General features: G+C 46.8%; 1 protein-coding gene across 3 annotated transcripts in view; it reads left to right on the top strand.

Moving 5' to 3' along the window:
* rftn2 (raftlin family member 2) overlaps positions 1-19349 on the top strand; it is a 112669-nt gene that overhangs the window by 11217 nt on the left and 82103 nt on the right. The gene's annotated exons all lie outside the window — the stretch shown is intronic.

The following is a 19349-nucleotide window of genomic DNA, read 5'->3' as shown; positions in this document are numbered from 1 at the left end:
ACGTCACAGATGTCATATTCAGACAGGTGGGGGGGGCTACATCCACCTTAACATAGATAGACATGTACAGGCACAGAGGGTATTGGGTTTCGCCTCCGTTGCTGGATTCCCCCAGGTGCAGGGCATCATCAATTGCGCCCATGTGGCCATCAAGGCGCCTAGCCATCAGCCAGTGAGATCCATCAATAGGAAGGGCTTCCACTCCCTCAACATCCAGCTGGTCTGCGACCACAACAAGAGTTTCCTCCATGTGTGCACTCGTTTCTTGACAGCTCCTATGACTCCTTTATCCTCCACCATTCCAGGCTGTCTAGAATCATCACTCCATCCCCCAAAGTGCATGGATGGATCCAAGGAGACATGGGAAATCTTTTGAACAGATGACTACTGACCTCTCTGTGGGAGCCCCAGTCAAAGGCTTAGAGACGATACAGCCAGTGCCCAAATAAAAGCAAAATGCTGCGGATGGTGGAAATTTGAAATATAAACAGAAAGTGCTGGAAATACTCAGCAGGTCTGGCAGCATCTGTGGAGAGAGAAACAGAGTTAACACTTAAGGTCTGTGAACTTTCATCAGCTGACCCTCCTGCAAGGGTCTCTGTTATTGTGGTGGTCTGCTGTATTCTCCATAACATGTCCCTCCAGAGAGTTCTGGACCTTGAGGACAGTAAGGCCCTGGAAGGAGACAGCTCATCAAAATTGCTGAGATGGATCACCCACTCGGCCTTTCTGGCTGAAGATGGTTGCGAATGCTTCAGCCTTATCTTTTGCACTGATGTGCTGGGCGCCCCCATCACTGAGGATGGGGATATTTGTGGAGCTATCTCCTCCAGTCAGTTGTTTTATTGTCCACCATCATTCATGAATGGATGTGGCAGGACTTCAGAGCTTAGATCTGATCCACTGATTGTGGGATTGCTTAGCTCTGTCTATCGCATGCTGCTTCCGCTGTTTGGTATGCAAGTAGTCCTGTGTTGTAGCTTCACCAGCCTAACACCTCATTTTTAGGTATGCCTGGTGCTACTCCTGCCCTGCTGCACTCTTCATTGAACCAGGGTTGATCCCTTGGCTTGATGGTAATGGTAGAGTGAGGCCTATGTTGGGCTGAGGTTACAGATTGTGATTGATGAAGGGGGCGCTCCAGCAGTGTCCAATGCCCAGGCATTGGAGGATGAATGCCAAGGCCATCCCAGGCCGCATGGCAATCAGCAGACTGGCATGGCCACAAGGGCCACACTAATGCAGCAGCCTTTCACTTGTACACCTCTCAGCCCTTATGATAGATGACGTAACTCACCTTCCATCTGAGAGGGAAATCATCCAGCAAGCACATACATCTGAAGAAACCCAAAATTGCCACCCAAAACTATTGAGAATAGGGTTTCCACCGGCAACATTCTCCCACATCACAGATCATGGCACCACAGCAAACCCAGACGCCCACACCACTCACCCCCCCCCCCCACCTCCCCAAACTCCATTTTCCTTTTGTCATCAAGCAATTATAACATACATGTCTGATCGAAAGCATAAGCAATTATTACAGGAAAAGTCACTGAAAAAACAAATTGAGAAAACATCACTCAAGTGACCCATAAAGGCCAACAGCGTGGCCCCTTGTGTTCCCATTCACTTCAATGGAGTGCTCCCACTGTGTCTAAGGAAGAGTTGGAGGCAGCCTGCCTGTGGCTTCTGTCCTCATCTTGGAAGTGTCCATGGGGGCTCCTCCACAGGCTGCTCCGCCTGCGTCTTTGCAAGGTTAGCCTCTGTCTCAGGGCCTTGCAATATGGATGGTTGTTGAGTCAGTGAGGCCAAGGTGGCAAGGGATGACTCCAGTGCTCCCTGAGGGGTGGCCCCTTCATCAGCCCCTTTGACTTCCTCAGCCCTTTCAAGGCACCCATGCATGTTGTATGAGGCCTCTGGCTGGGATGCAACTGGCATCCACTTCAAGCATCTCTGCGCCATCAGCGACACTGAGCGGTCAATGCCACAGAGCGTGTCTCTGTTTGTGTATATCAGCGTGCTGCTGGTGCATCCACTCAGAGTGGTACTGCATATGGCTCTTTCTCTCCATAAGACCACTCTCAATGGAGGAGCTGATGCGCTGAAAATGCTGAGTCACAACAGTGCACATGCACTACATGGACTCCTCCATTGTCTGCCCGTGGCTCCACAATGCCTCAGAGATCTGACATTTGGGAGCTCATCTACCTCTGATGCTCCAAAAAGAACTCTCCTTGTGTGTGGTACCTGAGGCCCAGCAACTTCGCCCAGAGGCTGTATCAGTCCTCCATCCTCCAAGGGGAACTGCCCACAGCTGACTTTGCCTCACTCTCCTCCTCCTGCTCATGTGTGATGTGCTGCTCACCCAGTGCTCCCCGCTCTTATCTTGATTGAGGCCCAATCTAGGTGAATGTGTCTGCACTGGTGGATGGTGCGGAGGAATGATGTGACTGTGCAAGCCCTCGAACGTCCCTCCCCACTGAGGAGGCAGGCGGCGACTGGGCTGGAACACTCTGCTCCCACTCCACTACTGATCCTGTCGGAAAAAGGTGATAAAAATAAAAGGGCTACTCAGCAGGTGAATCAGCACAACCAACCCCATAGATAACAGCGAGAGTATAGACACAATGTGCGTTGGGCAGGAGTTTCCTTCATGCCCTTCACCAGAAGATGGAGCTATCAAATGACCCTGCTCTTTATAGCTTCCCATCTCGCCATCACACACAGCGTGGCGCAATGTCAGTCTCGCGGTTTCCAGTGCCACCTCCTCCATCGGGAGTGTGGTGGTCTGCCACACCATCACCCCTCCAAGACATTTCTTGGGATTGTGCGCTCTCTTATCCTGCAGGATGAGGAGAGAATGATTTATGAGTAGGCTGCCCTCCCACACCTATTCCAGTATGATATTCACAGGAACTGTTACGCTCACAGTGATGCCCCCTGCTCAATTGTGCCCCATATGAGGGTTGCTCACATCTCAATAGTGCAACTGGACACTTGATCTGACAATGTTAGGGAGAACTATGGATATTCAGTCTGCTCAGCTCATCTGCATGTTGGCGTATACAGAGTTGGAGACCTGATTCCTGGGTGTCGCTTGCTACTCACCTTTCCAGTCCTTATCAGGTCATTGCATCTTTTTGTATACTGGACCAACATCCTTCTGATCACTCCTCAGCTGCTGACTTCTATCACCACCTCCGTCCAGGCCCTCTGTTCCTAGGCGCGTTTCTTCTTCCAGACACTGGGAAGATCTCTCTCCTATCTGCTACTGCATCGGTTAAAGCCATGAGGAAAACATCAGAGAACCATGGTGCCGCCTGTGGACACCTGTCCATGCCAGTTCTGGCCCTCTGAGCGCCCTGCTTCTCCATCTCAAAATGAATGGCAAGCAGTCATGGCTACCACTCACCTTTTAAAAGGGCCCTAGGTTACTCTGTCCTGCTTCCAGGCCACAGAGGTGCCAAACTCGCCCCCAGACCAATTAGGCCCCTTTCATTTGAAAATTGCATTGTCTCTCTGACGCTGACACGACGCAGGGTCAGGACCCGGAAATGATTCAGGCGTCGGGTTCCCAACCCCGGACTGAAAATCCAGGCCATTGCTATGGAAAACGTCCCGGACCCAATCAAGAAATTCACTAGTTTTCTGACGTGCTAGTCTGCTTACCAGTATCGAAATAAAAGTTAAAATCCCCCATTAGTCTTTGCTGCATGGTTGTCTAATTTCTGCATTTATATAATCTACCACTTCATAGCTGCTACAAGGAGGCCTCTACACAACTCCCACTACAGTCCTAAATCCTTTATTTCTTAATGCTACCCATAAAGTCTCCACTACCTGCTTACCTCTTGTTATATCCTCTCATCACCGAAGTAATTTCATCCTTAATCATGGAGGTGCTACTCCTCCCCTTCTACCATTTTCCCTATCTTTCCTGTAGTCCTTATAAACTGGTATATTTCATTTCTAGTACTCACCATCTTGCAACCATATCTGAATAATAGCTATCTTGTCATACCCTCCTAGTTGAATTTGTGTCTGCAGTTTATTCAATTTGTTCTTTATATAAATGCATGCAGTATAAGGAACGCTAATTTGGGCCACACGCCGTAACACTTCTGCTCTGTTTTACGCGCATGTTTCTTATTTCTCTCTCCTGGTTTAATTACTTTACATCTTTTAGTTTTCCTTTACCTGTAGTGTCTAAAGCACAATTTCTGACAGTTACTATACTCACTTCACTTTCATTTATTTTTGAACTATTATCTAATCTACCTTTCCCACTTGAGCCCTCCACTCGCCCCACACCCCCACCCCCCACTTATTAGTTTAAAATCCTTGTGACCACTCTATTTCTCCTTTCCGCTAAGATAGTGGTCCCAGCCCAGTTTAGGTGGAGCCCGTCCTAATGGTACAGTTCCTTCCCGTCCCAATACTGGTGTCAGTGTCCCATGAAATGGATGCCCTCTGTCCCACACCACTCCTTTAGCTTTTCATTCATCTCCCTAATCTGCTTATCCCAACGCTAATTCACACGTGGCTCAGGTAATAAGAATGTCTATAACTCTTCAGGTCCTGTAGTTCCTGGTACTTTCCAAACAGGAACTCTTGCCTGCTCTGCCTGATGTTGTTTGTCACATGGATCAAAATGGATTGAATCCTCCCCCTCCCCTCCAATATTCTTTGAAGCCAGTTCAAGATGTCCCTCACCCTGGTACCAAGTAGGCAAAACACTATGTGGAACTCTTGATTCTGTTTACAAAGGATGCTATCTGTTCCCCTAATTATTGAATCCCCTACAACTACCGCTTTACACTTCCCCTCCCCCTCCTCCTCCCTCTCCCTGCTTTGCACAGCTTTCTGCTCGAAGTTGCTATACATGGTTCGCATTCTGGCTGTCCTTTTGACAATTTACAGTTAACAAGTACATTTTGCCTGTTGAATAGGATCAGCTTTTGCAAATCCTGTTTCTGCACTTCACCTGGGTTCCCCTTACTCTGCACACTATCAGTCACATGAATCCTGTTCTGAACCTGCACACCTGAGGTGCGAGTGAAGTCTGGAGCAAACTGTCCAGATACTGCACCCCTCCCTTATGTGTCTCCAACTTGCACTCCAGCTCAATAACTGAGCGGGGGAGATTGGAGATATCTGCAGATGTGTTTGCTTGTAACAGCCTTGCTTTTTCCCCCCAAAAATATACTTTATTCATAAAAATCTGTTAAAGAATGCATTACAAAACAGTTCAAAACAGCACCAAGTTGACATTCCAAAAAGTGCAAAGGAAATCAGTTTTCTTCGATACAGGAGTGAGTTGCCTCACAACCCTTCCATTCCATTTTATATGCCGTGTACATTTTATAGCAAACCCATATCTGGTGTATACAGCCCAAGGGATTTCCCATGGGTCCAGCCCCTCAGTTCACTTTGGTGGGAGGAGCTTACACAGTGGTCTTGCCCCATTGAGCCTTTGCAGCGGCTGCCCCAAGCTTTAGTGCATCCCTCAGCACGTAGTCCTGGACCTTGGAATGTGCCAGTCTGCAACATTCAGTCATGAACAACTCTTTGCACTGGAAGACCAGCAAATTTTGGGCAGATCAAAGAGCGTCTTTCACCGAATTGATAGTCCTCCAGCAGCATTTGATGTTTATCTCGGGGAGAGTCCCTAGGAACAGCCGGTAGAGCACAAACTGCTGTGTTACAAAGCTGCTTGGGATGAACCTCGACAAAAAACCAGTGCATCTCTTTCCACACCTGCTTTGCAAAGACACATTCCAGAAGGAGGTGGGCAACTATCTCTTCCCCGCCGCAGTAACCTCGAGGGCAGCGTGTGGAGGGGGCGAGACTCCGCGCATGCAGGAAGGATCTGACGGGGAGGGCCCTTCTCACCACCAGCCAAGCTACATCTTGGTGCTTGTTTGAAAGTTCTGGTGATGAGGTATTCTGCCAAATGACTTTGGCAGTCTGCTCGGGGAACCATCCGACTGAATCCACCATCTCCTTTTCCCGTAGGGCCTTGAGGACATTTCGTGCAGACCACTGCCTGATGGATTGGTGGTCAAAGGTGTTTCCCCGCAGAAACTTTCCCACAAAGGATAGGTGGTGTGGCACAGTCCAACTGGATGGAGCGATCGTAACACCAGGGACAGATAGAACCTCAGCACGTAGTGACACTTGGTGTTTGTGCACTGGGGTTCTACACACAGTTTGATGTAGCCGCACACGAAAGTGGCCACCAGGATGAGGGCAACGTTGGGTACATTTTTCCTGCCCTTATCCAGAGGTTTGAACATTGTGTCCCTCCGGAGCCGGTCCATTTTAGATCTCCACATAAAGCGGAAAATGGCTCGGGTGACCGCCACAGCGCAGGAGTGGGGTCTGGGCCAGACTTCCGCCATATACAGCAACAATGTGAGCACCTCGCACCTGATGACCAGGTTCTGACAGACAGACAGACAGAGAGAGCTCCACATGCAGATTCCCTCCCCAAACCACATTTTGGAGAGCACGTCCATCATGTAGGTGTGCGATATCTTGTCCAAAGCCTTCTCCCGGGCCAAGCTGATGAGGCAGGTGTCCACCCTCCTGTCCAATACATAGTCTCGCGCTACTCAGGGATACGATCGCCAATCAGAGATCTTCCTGCCGGGTATAGTGCAGGTCTGGTCAGGGTGAATCACCAACTCCAGAGCAGACCTGACCCGACTGGCAATGACTTTGGACAGAATCTTGTAGTCAACATCAAGCAGTGAGATGGGCCGCCAATTTCTGATTTCCGCCCTCTCCCCCTTCCACTTGTAGATGAGGGTGATGCTTTTCCTCATGGATTCTGACATGCTGTTATCCAGAAGCATACTCTCGTATACATCTTGCAGTTCTGGGCTGACCCAGTCCCACATAGCCGAATACAACTCAACCGGTAAGCCGTCGCTTCCGGGAGTTCTACTTGTCTCAAAAGGACCCATGTCTGCTCATCCAGAGTTAGCAGTTTGTCCAGTATCTCCCTCATGCTGTCATCCAAGACCTCCATGATAGATGACAGGAAGGACTGGGAAGCGGTGCTGTCTGTGGGCTTCACGTCGTACAGCCCAGCATAAAAGGATTTGCTGATCCTTAGTATGTCGGACTGCGAAGACGTTACCGAGCCATCCTCTTCCTTCAGGCTGCTGATCACAGAGCTCTGTGTACCTTTTGGAAGTAGTAACGCAAGCACGTCTCATCCTGCTCAACGGAGCGGACTCTGGACCGGAAGATGATTTTGGAGGCCTCTGTGGCAAAGAGCGAGGCCTGCTGGCTCTTCACCTCTTGGAGTTCCTCCTTGACCTCGACCCCCATCGACTGCAGCCGGAGCAGATTTTGCATTCATTTCTGGAGTCGGGGCATTTCCCTCTGTCTCTCTCTCGCCCTCTGAAAATCTTTGGAGATAAAGAACCTCTTGATGTTCTCCTTGATTGCCTCCCACCAGTGAACTGGAGACTCAAAAGAGGGGTTTCATGGTTCTCCAACCTTTGTAATCCCTTTTGAGTTCCTCAACTTTCTGTGGGGATGGCAGTGTAGCATTGAGCTTCCATGCCCCCCTGCCAACCCGCTGGTCGGCCTGTAAGTGACAGTCGACCAGTAAGAGGCAATGGTCGGAGAAGAACACCAGCTTGATGTCGGTGGATCTGAATGTGACAGCACGGGACACAAACAGGAAGTCAATCCTGGAACGGGCAGGCCCATCCAATCTTGACCAGGTGTATCTACGCTGCGCTCTGTCTGCAGGGTTGCTGAAGACATCATGCAGCTTGGCATCTTTTACTATTTCCATCAGGAATCTGGACGTAGTGTCCAGTTTGCTGTCATCACTGCCGGATCATCCAGCTGCATCAATGATGCAGTTAAAGTCACCGCCTAGAATGACCGGCCTGGATGTCGCCAGCAGCAGTGGGAGCCGCTGGAAGATGGTCAGCCGCTCACTGCATTGAACCGGGGCGTACCCGTTGATCAACCGGAGCATAGCATTGTTGTACATTACATCTGCAATGAGGAGGCGACTGCCCACCACCTCTTTAACTTCGGAGATGGTGAAGTTACCTCCCCACAGCAGAATACCCAGGCCGGAGGAATGGGAATCATTACCCCCTGACCAGATCAATGGCCCGTGGGACCATCGCAACCATTGCCTGTAGGTGCTGAGGTGTGGTATTCCACACTCCTGCAGAAGCAGTAGGTCGGCTTTGACCTTGGCAAGGTAGTCCAAGGTTGAAACACATCGCGTAGTGGATTTAATGCTACGCACGTTAATTGAAGCAATCTTTATACCCATTTTTAAGTTAGTTGTTGCTTCCCACACCATTTGTCCTTGCTAGTCCCAATCCTTCCGTATGTTCCTGCATACCCATAGTGTACGCAAGCTGTTTCGCATTTATTGGACTCAGAAACCCCTCCTGCTTTCTCATGCAGGGTTTGTTCCACTGGGGTGACATCGGTGGGGGGTGGGGGGGGGTGCCTCGTAAGCAGCAAGGCTTGGGTTGTCTTCTGCTGTTGGTGTCTTTCCCCTTTGTTCCTCCTCGAAAACATCACTGCTCACGGCTTCCCGGAGCTGGAGCGTGCCCGACGCTTTTGTTCTCGGTGTTCCGGAACTGTGATGCACTGGACATGTCGCTAGGTTCAGCATGGGCTGGGCCCATCACAGCTTCCAGTGCCCCGGAGTTGGGGGGCTTTATCTTCCAGCTCCTTTGAGTTCTGCCGCTTCTTTTGCGGGTGCAATCGTTCCGGTCCTTCCTCGTCCAGTGAGGAGCTGCTGTAGTCTGTCTCAGACGGTAGCCTCTTCTTGCCACTGGTTTGGGTAGTGGCCTGTTCCTTTGAGGATTTTTCTTTGTGATTTTCCTTTGTACCACCTGCCACTGACCTGTTTGTCTATCTGCTACCTCCTCCTCCATTGATTCTGTCTGTAGAGGGGTTTCGGGGCACAAGATAGATATTGGGTCACTGGTTTCAGCTGCCTCCTCTTTCTTCTCCTTGTCAGGTAGACTTTCCTCGCTGCGGAGAGGGTTGCTGGTCTCCTTCCAGCACCAGACGCATTCGCCGTTCCTTCTCCCGGCCTTTCCTTGGACCTTGCCGCCTAAGCATAACTGAGGCAGCATTTGGGGCAGGTTTTGTAGAGGTGGCTTGCCTCACTGCACAGGTTGCAGCAGTGACTCTGCTTAGTCCTTGGTCTGATGGCCTTCCTTCTTGCAGTTCTTGCAGACGACTGTGCTGCAGTTAGCTGCCATGTGACCAGATTTGCCACAGTTGCGACAAACTCTGGGTTGCCCCGCATAGACCAAGAAGCCTCGACTTCCGATTGCGAAGCTAGAGGGAGGATGGACGATGGCTCCATTGGCATTGACCTTCAAGGTCACCTTGACCTGCCACTTGCTGGTCCAAATCCCAAATGGGTCCTTGACATCAGTGCTGCTGCCAGCCACCTCAATGTACTTGTCGAGGAAGGAGAGTACATCCACGACAGGAACATTGTCACCACCCGGTCATGTTGTGACAGCAGCGTGAAGAGTGGCTCCACTGTGAGGATCTACAGCGACGCCTTGTTTTCCTTCTCCTTGAACACCTTCAGGAACTTGATGCATCCTGCTACGTTCTTGAAAGTCACGTCGAAATATCCACTGCTGGGGAAGTCCTGCAGGCAGAAGATGTCCGCAGCTTGGAATCCACAGCAACCAATAAGGATTTTCTTAATGAAGAAGGTATGGTCAACCGGTGCACCTCCTTCCTTATCCTTCACCACCACCCAAACGGTGTTATGCACTCCCTGGCCTGAAACTCTAGAATTGGTTACAGCCATTCTACTCAAAACCTACCTGGAACAGGATCAAAGGCTACTGATCATGGTTTCGCCCCTGCCAGGTAAGTATCGGACTGCCTTGCTGTCCACAAACTCCAGTCCAGACACGTAATCTACTCTGTCATATCTTAGACCAGGTTATTTATATCTACTTTTTAAATTTGTTGCAAGTTCTTTTTTCTTTTCCACACAAACTTGCGCTAAACACAAACCACTGGAAAAATGTAAAAGTTGCTATTAGACTACTATCTAAACTTAGCAGAAATAAACTTTTGACCCTGATCTGATCTGGAAAAGAAAACACACACCAGCTACTCAATCAGCTCCCTCCCTTGTGCTGCTGTCACTTTACATGATGCTTGTGCTCCCTTACCTCTGGGCTTTCTGATTCTTAAACTAATTGATCAGTTTCAAAAAATATTAACACAAGTACAGTATACACAAGTACTGAACCTATATACTGGGAGAGAGTTCCACTCAGAAGAAGCAATTTGTGGATCGATGACACTGGGATTCTGTGTAGATACTGGAATATTAAAGGAAAATATGCTTCAATTGCAGCAACTCTTATGTTCCCACAACATGAGGTCCAGTTGAAGCAGTTCTGAATCTGGAAGTGCTCCAGCAGTCATAATTTATTAGGAGGACTGTCGACCAAGTATGCTATATTCATCATACTAATTTTAAGAGTAACTCATATCTACCATCTGTCTGATACGCAATTGTCAAACAGCTCCTATGCAGACTGTCCAATAAAATCAATTGCTGGTGCACAGAAGCAGTTTTCTTTTGACACCTCTTTTGTTAGAGAAATCTCCAAGCTTGTTTGTGAAGAAGACACTGAGACTAGGATGTTTTGGAGGAGATTATTTATTGCTTGCCAGAGCTGACTTCTGCTCTTCAAACACCAGCCAGTGCTGGCTGGCTTTTCTTTATACAGACACACACAATTGAACACAATTAACTAAACTAACACCCAACATCTGTTCACCTTATCTTTAACAAGCAGGTATTTATCATCCATTAACAGAACTTCAGACCCTAACAGATTCCCCCTTTTTTCTTTAAATATAAAAAAAACAAAAATAATGACACATTTTTCTTTACATTATTTATCATTAACTTTCAACAGCACCAGCTATTAAAATGCTGTATATTCCCCCTTTAAAAAAAAACCACGATCTTATCAAAAAATTTCCACATTTTCCTAACCGTTCATAACACAACACGAGGACATCCAACAAGCACCTCTTAGCAAAACAATCCGACAACTGATGACTTGCGTCAACCCATTTTATTTTGGAATTTCTTTTTCTTTTATACTCGAGATCAATCCTCAACCTCTTTTCTGCGATACTTTTTGTCGAATGGACATTAACCATTCTTTCTGGGACATTTATGTAGCAGTCTATAGGAAAACTTTTCTCCGATTGCCCCTTATACAAGAGTTCCTTTAAAATATTGAATAGAGGGAAACTGTTCCCACTCATGAAAGGATCGAGAACAAGAGGGCACAGATTTAAATTATTTGGTAAGAGAAGCAAAAGTGACATGAGGAAAACCTTTTTCACGCAGCGAGTGGTTAAGGTCTGGAATGCGTTGCCTGAGATCGTGGTGGAGGCAGGTTCAATTGAAACATTCAAAAGGGAATTAGACAGTTATATGAAAAGGAAGAATGTGCAGGGTTATGGGGAGAAGGCAGGGGAATGGAACTGAGGGAATTGCTCTTTCAGAGAGCCAGTGTGGACATGATGGGCCAAATGGCCTCCTTCTACGCTGTAATGGTTGTGAAATACATACCCATATCTATTGCTTCTTTCAGTGCAAGTGTCTCAGCAGCTCAGGTGCTTTTAACTATTTATTTTCTTCAATTCCCAGGCTAACAGACCACATTTATCATATCTTCCCACCAAAAATATAATGAAGCCTGCTGCGCTCGAATAACCATCGGGAAGATTAGCATGTGAGGCGTCACTAAAAATGACCAATTTCATTTCTTCTGGGTCACCCAGTGCTGAAAACCTTGTGTACACACCTGTGTGTACATTTGTCAAAACTCAGTCTCTTCAATGTCTTATTTGCTTTCAGCACTTCAATTCTAATACATCATAGCAAACATCAGGCCTCTTTTGTATGCACAACCAGTTCAACTGCCCGATTAAGCTCCTTACCTGTTCTACTTCTTCCTTGGTTGCAGAGTCTTCCTTTTGTAAGGGTCTGGCCCGATTTATTGGGATCCTATTAACATTCTCCTAGGCGAGACTGTTGATTTAGGGTTACCCCCAACTTAGTCTGCCTAATATTCAACCCTATGTTTTTAAAAGCTCTGGAAGCCGGACTTCCAATTTTAAATTCCTGCAAAACTTTATCTACCACAAGTTTCTCAAAAGCCTCAGATCCTCCCCACAGAGCATTGTCCACATGCATCAAGAAAATGCCTGCTGGTTTTTCTTCATAGTACCAATAAGACATTGCCATCGCCACCTTTAATTACATAGAATCAGCTTTTAGTAGGACGGACCTAACTGAAAAATACCACACCCTGGATGCATCATTTAGCCCATAAACACACTTGTTTAGCTTGCATAATTTCCCTTCTATATCACCAGCTTCTTTTGGTAGCTTTAAAAATACTTCCCTTTGAAATTTCTCCCCTTGCAAAAATGCTGCTTTGAGGTCAATGGACTTACATTCCCATGAATGTGTCACTAAAAGGGCTAGGAAAATCCTTAAACTTGCTTTTCTTGCTGTTGGGGAGTCCACTCTAATTTCCTGGTCACTTAGTTGTTCCTCAAGTCCCCGAGCTACAAGTCTGGCCTTCGCTTTGTACGTACCATCAGGAAGTACTTTCTCTGTGCAGATCCATCTATGGGACAATGCTGGTTGTCCTCTACCTGGCACCTCCCTGTATACGCCAAACTCTCTCCAACTGTCAAGCTCTTTTTGCTTTGCATCCTTTATCAATTTACTATCTAACTTGTTAGTAGCCACTAGAGCTTCTCTATCGTAAAGGCTCCTACTTCTTGTGGCACCCCTCACCTGCTCTCTGGTCCTTGCTCTAGAAACCAAGTCCTCTACTAGAGTTCCTATCCTTTCGGGACTACTACTACTCCACCTGTCCCTCCTACAACCTGACTTCATTTCACAAGTTCGTGACCTTTTCCTTGGACTATGATCATCTTCAGGCCCACGTCTGAACTTAAACTGTTTTCTGGCTTTCCAGATTTTCACTTCCTTCTGCCAATCTATAGATCTGATATCCTGTCGCTTGTCTTGCACATTCAGCCAATGTTTGTATTTCCCTGTGGCCTTTCCTGCCCTTCCTATAATGGTGACTTCCCTCCATTCACTAGCCCACTTCTGGCATATACGTCACTCTAGTCCCAACTTTCGGTAGTTGACCTTTGGGATAAATGGCTTTATCTGGATCTTCACTATCACTTGGTCCCTTCTCAGTTAGCCCATTATCTGCCACAATCTGTTGCTCGCAAAGGTCTGACATATGTGCATGGGAAGTACATGGTGCATCACCAATGTCCATCATTTGTTCAGATTCTGGTCAATGTATTATCAGTGCCAATAGGCAGCGAGGAATGTTCTCTAATAGTTTGGTTGCCATGTTGGTAATATCACCATTTTGCCATCAGTGCCTGTAACTATTCCCGGACCTCTCCATTCTTTCTGCCATTCTCTTTTGTAATACACGATATCCCCAGTATCAAAATTCTTTCCTGATGGCCTGATCCAATACCTCAGTGCTCTCCTGATTTTTTCTGAAACCCCCACCTTAATAAATGCTCATCTCCCTACATGCATGGCATTCAAATGTTCCGCAAAAATTGAACGAATTGTCATCCCCTCTAAAGCCGGGGATGATCCCACATTACCAAAGGTATTTTCGGATTCCTGCCATAAACTAATTGATATGGGCTGTAGCCCCCAACCATTTGAAGCGTGTTTTTTGTATGAACTACCTATGCCAGAGCAGTAGTCAATTTACAGTTTGGCTGGTCTGCTAAAATTTTCCCAGAGCATTTTGTCAATCACGGCATGATTTCTCTCTCAAATCCCATTACTAAAAGGACTTTCTGCTGCTGTGTGCATTGCTACAATATTCATTGTGTCATACAAACTCCTGAACTCATCATTGGCAAATTCTCCTCCATTGTCAGTTAGAAACCTAGCCAGTGCTCCCAATCCTGTTCCTATCCACCTTTCCATTATCTGGTCCACTATTACTTTGTCTTTACTATAAATTACCATCAACCGACTGAATCTGGTCGCCATGTCTATAAAGTGTGGAAGAAAAATGTTTTCTTTATCCCATATCTTCAAGTCCATCGCTACGGTTTCATTAAAGTCCCTTGCTAATGGAAGACTCACTATGGGTCACAATGGCATCCTCCTGTATTTTTTTTTTAAAACAGATACTACATTTTCCACTGATATCTTTGATAAGTTTAGTGTAGTCATCATCTATTACCCCTGCATCTTTTGACAGAATCTTCAACCTATGACAAGATAGATGTGCAAACTGTCGATGTAGTTTTGAAATAATTTGCTTTTTCTCCTTTAAATCCCGATCCCCAGCTGCCATTAATACGTCTTTAGCATCCTGCTTATAGATGTTAGGTCTTGCTAAAGGAATACAATAATGTCCCGACTGTAAACCGCAAAGCTACAGGTTTCCCAAAGACAATTGCCTTGTCATGTTCCATATTCAATTTCATCCGAGCTTTTTTCATAGACTGTTTACTTAACAGCAAAGGTATTTCACTGGATACTACATCCATACTAATAAAATGGTTTGCCTCTGCTATTTTACATGGAATTACCACTCTTTTGAGTGATTTCAACGTGTTATCATCCCCAAATCTGAAACAGGTAGAACTGTCATTCTTTGACCTTATTTCAGTCTTCTTTACTTAAAGAACCCATGTAACACCTTAACCAGTCCACTCTACATACTGTGGACGTACACCCACTGTCTAGTATTGCACAATTAAATTAATCTGCGACCTGGACACTCAGTACTGGACTGAAGCTTCTCGTGACCAGTACAATTCCTTCTGATTGATCAGTAGCGTCATCCTCACCTTCCACATCATGTGTCATCTCAAAAACCCTGTTATTCCTTTTTGGACAATGCAACGCATAATGATACTTTGAGTCACATCTGAAACACCTGTTGACCACCCCTTGGTTATTCCTGGGGTTCATCCTTCCACCATAAATTACCCAATTCCTGCCATCTGTTATAGCTGCCAAAAAGGTCTCTATCCTCATTAGTTTTGTGTGTGTTTTTCCTTTCATACGGACACTTGGGCCCCATACTTGAACAGCCTCGACATGCTGCTAACATTGTATCCTCCACCTTCGGAGTCACTGCTAAAGAGCCCATCTGCGCCACGAAAGCAGCCAGAAAAGAATGTTATCCCAAAATTTTTCTTTTTTTATAAAGGTGTCAGACATCTGATCAAACAGCTTATCTTTTTCTTTTAATCTAGCTCTGGTTAATACCAAGAGCCTATCCATGCTCAATATCCCAGCACAATCCAACAATTTGAAGGCAAGTACTGATCTAGAAATTTCCAAGCAGAATCACTGTGACCTTGCATATAGTCAGTTAAACTGCATAATATATTCGTCTGTGGAAGAACCGTCCATTTTTCTAAATTTATCAAAGTCCGGCTATGCTTCACAAGCATTCAATAAGTCATCTCTCAGATTTTATCCATAAATTTCAAGAGTTTGTCCAGACTTTCCTCATCGTCCAAATGATGAGCCTCTAGCTCAGAGAACACTTTGCTTCTGGTAGGAAGTGAAAGTGCAAGGGCCATTCCTTGCTTCCTTTTAAGTAAAGATGTAACCCGTGTCCATATATCAACGTCATTCTTCCATTGATCGCAAGATTCAGCTTCACAAAACAGTGGTGGAAAATCATATCCCGACACCTTACACTTGGTTTCAGTCATCTTTCTTCCAAAAAAACACTCCAAATACAGCTTTCTCAAAAATAAAACTCCAATTCTAATCTGTCTGAAAACAAATCTTAATCTCCACTTTCAGGCAACCACCCTCTGCTACCAATGTTAGAGAAATCGCCAAGCCTGTTTGTGAAGAAGACACTGAGACTAGGATGCTTTGGTGGAGATTGTTTATTACTTGCCATAGAGTTCACTTCTGTTCTCCAAACAACACCAGCCAGTGCTGGCTGGCTCTTTATATATAACACTTGAATACAATTAACTAATTAAACCCAACACCTGTTCACCCTATTATCTTGAACTACAGGTATTTATCATCATTAACAGAATTTCAGACCCTAACATCTGTCCTCGTTGGCAGAGCCAGGACCAGGCTTGCTCTCAGATGAGCTGTCCTTTCCACTATTCGTCTGCTAATACACACTTGAGTAATGTGAATCACCCTGTGCAGACCCAGCTAACTTGCTATGTATACCATTTAAGGTGCTGTTTTCCATGCTGGTGTTTGGGAGGGATTGGGTGCATGACAGTATTTCTTCCAGAGGATTGTCCCACTTATTCGGCAGGGTTTGAGTCATTGGATGGTCCTAGAAGAGGACAAGGGTCAGCACGACATGGAAAGGTTTGGCAATAGCAGATGATTGACAACACTTTGCAGCACCAGAATACTATGCTGCCTGGATGTATAATTACTTGAGAGAAGAGTAATAGGCAAGTACTCTGTTGAGCATAGCCTCCAACCTCACCATCGCCTATGCACCTTGAGCTGTCTGCTCCAATTATCTGCGTGGCATCTTCCTCCACCTGTCTGAGGACCTGGATGGAGTCTGGCCCTCTCCTGGCTCTGATCCTCTCCCACTTGAGCCAGCATCTCCTCCAAAAAGAGTTGGAGACTGTTAGTGTGTGGTTATTGTGAAGGTGCAGACCTGTGACACAACTTCGTACAGTGTGCATGCCGAGAGAAAGAGGCAGCGGGTTGCAAGCAGAATGAGAAGGTGATCACATGTAAAAATGTGGCTGCAGTGTGAATGTGGAAGTAGTTAGGAGAGAAATGAAATGCTTTGGAGTTGCTACCAGGTAAGTGTGGAATGCTGTTGTGAGGGTAGCAGCAGCAGGTGAGTATGTGATTAGCATGAGAAGGAGAGATGGTACAGTATCCTATTGTGATTAATGATATGGAGTAGAGGAGGGATGTGTTTAGAGTTCTGGTGGGTGGGGGGGGGGAGGGTCAGCAGTGGGGAGAATTGCTGTGGCAAGGTGTAATGTAGAGAAATAGAGATATTCTCACTGTTGCTGTCTGGCTCAGGTTGCTGAAGCCCATGCAGCACTGAACCCATATCCTGGTGTGATAGTCCAGGCCCTAACATTTCCAACCACCTCCCTCCAAGCAAGCCACATAGTCTGCCTTAGCATCCTCCTGGAAGAGTTCCTGCCTAGATGTGGAAAATTGCCCAGGTGTGTCCTGTCCACATATAGCAGGACAAATCCAATCTGGCTATTTACCGCCCCATCGGTCTACTCGCAATAATAGGCAAAATGATGGAAGGTGTCACTGACAGTGGTATCAAGCAGCAATTACTCTCCAGTTACCTGCTCACCAATGCTCAGTTTGGATTCTGCTAGGACCACTTGGCTCCAAACCTCATTACAGCCTTGGTCCAAGCATGGAAGGCAAATTCCAGAGATGAGGTGAGAGTGATTTGACCAAGTGTGGCATTAAGACCCCAGTAAAATTGAAGTCAATGGGAATCAGGGGAAAACTCTCCTAGCTGGAGTCATACCTAGCAGAAAGGAAGATCCTCTCTGCCCCAGGACATCACTGCAGGAGTACCTCCAGGCAGTGTCCTAGGGCCAACCATCTTAAACTGCTTCATCAATGATCTTCCCTCCATCATAAGGTTTGAAGTGGGCTTGTTCACTTATAAGTGCACAGTGTTCAGTTCCGTTTGCAGATAATGAAGTAGTCTGTGCCCGCCTGTAGCAAGACCTGGACAACATTCAGGCTTGGGTTGATAAGTGGCAAGTAACATTCGCACCACACAAGTACCAGACATTGACCATCTCAAACAAAACAGAATCTAACTGCTTCCCGTTCACGTTCAATGGCATTACCATCGCTGAACATCCTTGGGGTCACCGTTGACCAGAAACTTAACTGGACCAGCCACAAATACTGTGGCTACAAGAGCAGGTCAGAGGCTAGGAATTCTGCAGTGCCACCCCCATCACTGGCATACACTGGCTGGAGTGCATACCATCTACAAGATGCACTGCAGCAGCTCGCCATGGCTCCTTCAATATCACCTCCCAGGCTCGCAACCTGTACCATGTGGAATAGAGGCCTGCTCAGGTTGGGGAAAAAGAACCCGACCAAACCACAGCGGACCTGAGCCCGGCCCGAGTCCCTCTGATTTTGCCCTGGGCCCGACCCGACCTGAACCCGCCCTGACTCGACCCGACCCAAGCCCAATCTGACCATCCCTTTACTTACCTTCCGACTAAGAAGCCCCACGAAGCTGCAGCGCATGCGCGATGACGTCATAGTGACGTAACTCGATCACTGCGCAGACTCAGTTTTGTCCCGGACTCCCAGCTCAGGTAAGTTTTTTTTAATTTCAATACTGACCAGCAGAACACTTACCATGTGTGTCCGGCCCGACCTGGACTCGGCCCGACCCGACCTGAGCCCGAAAGCAGTACCTTGAAGATAGGCCCTACCCGACCCAAACCCGACACAAGTCGCCGGGTCCCGTCGGGTTCAGGTCCGGTAGCAGGCCTCTAACGTGGAAGGACAAGGGCAGCAGGTAGATGGGAACACCACCACCTGAAAGTTCCCCTCCAAGTCACACACCATCCTGACTTGGAAATATATTGCCGTTCCTTCATTGTCGCTGGATCAAAATCCTGGAAGTCTCTCCCCTGCAGCACTGTGGGTGTACCTACACCACATGGTCTGTAGCAGTTCAAGAAGGGGTTTCACTGCCATCTTCTCAAGGACAATTAGGAATGACAATAAATGCTGGCCTTGCCAGCAACACCCACATTCCATGAACAAATAAAAATAATGCTGTCACCTGCTCAACAAGGACTTCCACCACTGAGTCACTAAATCTAAGTGCTCTTGCCTGAGACATGTTCCCTAATCTTCCTTTAGCAGCAAAAATTTCTAGAGCGTGAAAAGACACCCCGCTGTATATAGCTCTGGGCCCAATGGAAATATTGTTGTCCAATTGGATTGGCTACCCATCACTACTAGAAATGTGTGTGCAACCCACCAATGAAATTTCAATTTGGCCTAAACATCAATATAGTTCAAGCCTCTCACTAATGACATCAGGTGGGCAACCCAATTGCTCCAACCAATGCCTGCCCAAAAAGTAAGATTTTGGCCCAGATTAACATGTATATTCATGAATATTGCATCAGTTCATCACCACTTTATCAAGGGCCATTAGGGATGGGCAATAAATGCTGCCCTGGCTAGCGACACCCACATCCCATGAAATGAATTTTAAAAAGTCAAGTTGTAA

Source organism: Heterodontus francisci, chromosome 7 (genome assembly GCF_036365525.1).
Source record: "Heterodontus francisci isolate sHetFra1 chromosome 7, sHetFra1.hap1, whole genome shotgun sequence".
In the NCBI taxonomy this organism is placed as follows: domain Eukaryota; kingdom Metazoa; phylum Chordata; class Chondrichthyes; order Heterodontiformes; family Heterodontidae; genus Heterodontus; species Heterodontus francisci.
This window is presented reverse-complemented; position numbering and strand designations above follow the sequence as displayed.